This window comes from Heterodontus francisci, chromosome 29 (genome assembly GCF_036365525.1).
Source record: "Heterodontus francisci isolate sHetFra1 chromosome 29, sHetFra1.hap1, whole genome shotgun sequence".
In the NCBI taxonomy this organism is placed as follows: Eukaryota; Metazoa; Chordata; class Chondrichthyes; order Heterodontiformes; family Heterodontidae; genus Heterodontus; species Heterodontus francisci.
This window is the reverse complement of record NC_090399.1, coordinates 60,152,617-60,158,682: the sequence shown is the minus strand read 5'-3', so window position 1 is coordinate 60,158,682 and position 6,066 is coordinate 60,152,617.

Here is a 6,066-nt window from a genome sequence, read left to right as displayed (position 1 = left end):
AGAGAGTGATTGATAAAGGTGAGACTGAATAGAGTGATACAGAGAGACACAAACAGAGAGTGATTGATAAAGGTGAGACTGAATACAGTGATACAGAGAGACACAAACAGAGAGTGATTGATAAAGGTGAGACTGAATACAGTGATACAGAGAGACACAAATAGAGGGTGATTGATAAAGGTGAGACTGAATACAGTGATACAGAGAGACACAAACAGAGGAGATTGATAAAGGTGAGACTTGAATACAGTGATACAGAGAGACACAAACAGAGAGTGATTGATAAAGGTGAGAGTGAATACAGTGATACAGAGAGACACAAATAGAGGGTGATTGATAAAGGTGAGACTGAATAGAGTGATACAGAGAGACACAAACAGAGAGTGATTGATAAAGGTGAGAGTGAATACAGTGATACAGAGAGACACAAATAGAGGGTGATTGATAAAGGTGAGACTGAATAGAGTGATACAGAGAGACACAAACAGAGAGTGATTGATAAAGGTGAGACTGAATACAGTGATACAGAGAGACACAAATAGAGGGTGATTGATAAAGGTGAGACTGAATACAATGATACAGAGAGACACAAACAGAGAGTGATTGATAAAGGTGAGACTGAATAGAGTGATACAGTGAGACACAAACAGAGAGTGATTGATAAAGGTGAGACTGAATACAGTGATACAGAGAGACACAAAAAGAGAGTGATTGATAAAGGTGAGACTTGAATACAGTGATACAGAGAGACACAAACAGAGAGTGATTGATCAAGGTGAGACTGAATACAGTGATACAGAGAGACACAAATAGAGGGTGATTGATAAAGGTGAGACTGAATAGAGTGATACAGAGAGACACAAACAGAGAGTGATTGATAAAGGTGAGACTGAATACAGTGATACAGAGAGACACAAACAGAGAGTGATTGATAAAGGTGAGAGTGAATACAGTGATACAGAGAGACACAAATAGAGGGTGATTGATAAAGGTGAGACTGAATAGAGTGATACAGAGAGACTCAAACAGAGAGTGATTGATAAAGGTGAGACTGAATACAGTGATACAGAGAGACACAAAAAGAGAGTGATTGATAAAGGTGAGACTTGAATACAGTGATACAGAGAGACACAAACAGAGAGTGATTGATAAAGGTGAGACTGAATACAGTGATACAGAGAGACACAAACAGAGGGTGATTGATAAAGGTGAGACTGAATAGAGTGATACAGAGAGACACAAACAGAGAGTGATTGATAAAGGTGAGACTGAATAGAGTGATACAGAGAGACACAAACAGAGAGTGATTGATAAAGGTGAGACTGAATACAGTGATACAGAGAGACACAAACAGAGTGATTGATAAAGGTGAGACTTGAATACAGTGATACAGAGAGACACAAATAGAGGGTGATTGATAAAGGTGAGACTTGAATACAGTGATACAGAGAGACACAAACAGAGAGTGATTGATAAAGGTGAGACTTGAATACAGTGATACAGAGAGACACAAACAGAGAGTGATTGATAAAGGTGAGACTGAATACAGTGATACAGAGAGACACAAATAGAGGGTGATTGATAAAGGTGAGACTGAATACAGTGATACAGAGAGACACAAACAGAGAGTGATTGATAAAGGTGAGACTGAATACAGTGATACAGAGAGACACAAATAGAGGGTGATTGATAAAGGTGAGAGTGAATACAGTGATACAGAGAGACACAAACAGAGAGTGATTGATAAAGGTGAGACTGAATACAGTGATACAGAGAGACACAAATAGAGGGTGATTGATAAAGGTGAGAGTGAATACAGTGATACAGAGAGACACAAACAGAGAGTGATTGATAAAGGTGAGACTGAATACAGTGATACAGAGAGACACAAATAGAGGAGATTGATAAAGGTGAGACTGAATAGAGTGATACAGAGAGACACAAACAGAGAGTGATTGATAAAGGTGAGACTGAATAGAGTGATACAGAGAGACACAAACAGAGAGTGATTGATAAAGGTGAGACTGAATAGAGTGATACAGAGAGACACAAACAGAGAGTGATTGATAAAGGTGAGACTGAATACAGTGATACAGAGAGACACAAACAGAGTGATTGATAAAGGTGAGACTTGAATACAGTGATACAGAGAGACACAAATAGAGGGTGATTGATAAAGGTGAGACTTGAATACAGTGATACAGAGAGACACAAACAGAGAGTGATTGATAAAGGTGAGACTTGAATACAGTGATACAGAGAGACACAAACAGAGAGTGATTGATAAAGGTGAGACTTGAATACAGTGATACAGAGAGACACAAATAGAGAGTGATTGATAAAGGTGAGACTGAATACAGTGATACAGAGAGACACAAATAGAGGAGATTGATAAAGGTGAGAATGAATACAGTGATACAGAGAGACACAAACAGAGGGGATTGATAAAGGTGAGACTGAATACAGTGATACAGAGAGACACAAATAGAGGGTGATTGATAAAGGTGAGACTGAATACAGTGATACAGAGAGACACAAACAGAGAGTGATTGATAAAGGTGAGACTGAATACAGTGATACAGAGAGACACAAATAGAGGGTGATTGATAAAGGTGAGACTGAATACAGTGATACAGAGAGACACAAATAGAGGAGATTGAGAAAGGTGAGAGTGAATAAAGTGATACAGAGAGACACAAATAGAGGAGATTGATAAAGGTGAGAATGAATACAGTGATACAGAGACACACAAACAGAGAGTGATTGATAAAGGTGAGACTGAATAGAGTGATACAGAGAGACACAAACAGAGAGTGATTGATAAAGGTGAGACTGAATACAGTGATACAGAGAGACACAAATAGAGGAGATTGATAAAGGTGAGAATGAATACAGTGATACAGAGAGACACAAACAGAGAGTGATTGATAAAGGTGAGAATGAATCCAGTGATACAGAGTGAGACGCACAAACAGAGGGTGATTGATAAAGGTGAGACTGAATACAGTGATACAGTGTGAGACACAAATAGAGGGTGATTGATAAAGATGAGACTGAATACAGTGATACAGAGAGACACAAACAGAGGAGATTGATAAAGGTGAGACTGAATGCAGTGATACAGAAAGACACAAACAGAGGAGATTGATAAAGGTGAGACTGAATACAGTGATACAGTGTGAGACACAAACAGAGAGTGATTGATAAAGGTGAGACTGAATACAGTGATACAGGGAGACACAAAAAGAGGGTGATTGATAAAGGTGAGACTGAATACAGTGATACAGATTTGGACGCACAAACAGAGGGTGATTGATAAAGGTGAGAATGAATAGAGTGATACAGAGAGACACAAACAGAGGGGATTGATAAAGGTGAGCCTGAATACAGTGATACAGAGAGACACAAACAGAGGGGATTGATAAAGGTGAGACTGAATACAGTGATACAGAGTGAGACACACAAACAGAGGGTGATTGATAAAGGTGAGACAGAATACAGTGATACAGAGTGAGACACAAATAGAGAGTGATTGATAAAGGTGAGACTGAATACAGTGATACAGAGAGTCACAAACAGAGGAGATTGATAAAGGTGAGACTGAATACAGTGATACAGAGAGTCACAAACAGAGGAGATTGATAAAGGTGAGACTGAATACAGTGATACAGAGAGACACAAACAGAGAGTGATTGATAAAGGTGAGACTGAATACAGTGATACAGAGAGACACAAACAGAGAGTGATTGATAAAGGTGAGAATGAATACAGTGATACAGATTTGGACGCACAAACAGAGGGTGATTGATAAAGGTGAGAATGAATAGAGTGATACAGAGAGACACAAACAGAGGGGATTGATAAAGCTGAGCCTGAATACAGTGATACAGAGAGACACAAACAGAGGGGATTGATAAAGGTGAGACTGAATACAGTGATACAGAGTGAGACACACAAACAGAGGGTGATTGATAAAGGTGAGACAGAATACAGTGATACAGAGTGAGACACAAATAGAGAGTGATTGATAAAGGTGAGACTAAATACAGTGATACAGAGGTCACAAACAGAGGAGATTGATAAAGGTGAGACTGAATACAGTGATACAGAGAGTCACAAACAGAGGAGATTGATAAAGGTGAGACTGAATACAGTGATACAGAGAGTCACAAACAGAGAGTGATTGATAAAGGTGAGACTGAATACAGTGATACAGAGTGAGACGCACAAACAGAGGGTGATTGATAAAGGTGAGTATGAATACAGTGATACAGAGTGAGACAAACAGAGGAGATTGATAAAGGTGAGACTGAATACAGTGATACAGAGTGAGACACACAAACAGAGGGTGATTGATAAAGGTGAGACAGAATACAGTGATACAGAGTGAGACACAAATAGAGAGTGATTGATAAAGGTGAGACTGAATACAGTGATACAGAGAGTCACAAACAGAGGAAATTGATAAAGGTGAGACTGAATACAGTGATACAGAGAGTCACAAACAGAGGAGATTGATAAGGGTGAGACTGAATACAGTGATACAGAGAGACACAAACAGAGGGTGATTGATAAAGGTGAGACTGAATACAGTGATACAGAGAGACACAAACAGAGAGTGATTGATAAAGGTGAGAATGAATACAGTGATACAGATTTGGACGCACAAACAGAGGGTGATTGATAAAGGTGAGAATGAATAGAGTGATACAGAGAGACACAAACAGAGGGGATTGATAAAGGTGAGCCTGAATACAGTGATACAGAGAGACACAAACAGAGGGGATTGATAAAGGTGAGACTGAATACAGTGATACAGAGTGAGACACACAAACAGAGGGTGATTGATAAAGGTGAGACAGAATACAGTGATACAGAGTGAGACACAAATAGAGAGTGATTGATAAAGGTGAGACTGAATACAGTGATACAGAGAGTCACAAACAGAGGAGATTGATAAAGGTGAGACTGAATACAGTGATACAGAGAGTCACAAACAGAGGAGATTGATAAAGGTGAGACTGAATACAGTGAAGCAGAGAGTCACAAACAGAGAGTGATTGATAAAGGTGAGACTGAATACAGTGATACAGAGTGAGACGCACAAACAGAGGGTGATTGATAAAGGTGAGTATGAATACAGTGATACAGAGTGAGACAAACAGAGGAGATTGATAAAGGTGAGACTGAATACAGTGATACAGAGTGAGACACACAAACAGAGGGTGATTGATAAAGGTGAGACAGAATACAGTGATACAGAGTGAGACACAAATAGAGAGTGATTGATAAAGGTGAGACTGAATACAGTGATACAGAGAGTCACAAACAGAGGAAATTGATAAAGGTGAGACTGAATACAGTGATACAGAGAGTCACAAACAGAGGAGATTGATAAAGGTGAGACTGAATACAGTGATACAGTGTGAGACACAAACAGAGAGTGATTGATAAAGGTGAGACTGAATACAGTGATACAGAGAGACACAAAAAGAGGGTGATTGATAAAGGTGAGACTGAATACAGTGATACAGAGAGACACAAACAGAGAGTGATTGATAAAGGTGAGACTGAATACAGTGATACAGAGAGACACAAACAGAGAGTGATTGATAAAGGTGAGAATCAATACAGTGATACAGATTTGGACGCACAAACAGAGGGTGATTGATAAAGGTGAGAATGAATAGAGTGATACAGAGAGACACAAACAGAGGGGATTGATAAAGGTGAGCCTGAATACAGTGATACAGAGAGACACAAACAGAGGGGATTGATAAAGGTGAGACTGAATACAGTGATACAGAGTGAGACACACAAACAGAGGGTGATTGATAAAGGTGAGACAGAATAGAGTGATCCAGAGTGAGACACAAATGGAGAGTGATTGATAAAGGTGAGACTGAATACAGTGATACAGAGAGTCACAAACAGAGGAGATTGATAAAGGTGAGACTGAATACAGTGATACAGAGAGTCACAAACAGAGGAGATTGATAAAGGTGAGACTGAATACAGTGATACAGAGAGACACAAACAGAGAGTGATTGATAAAGGTGAGACTGA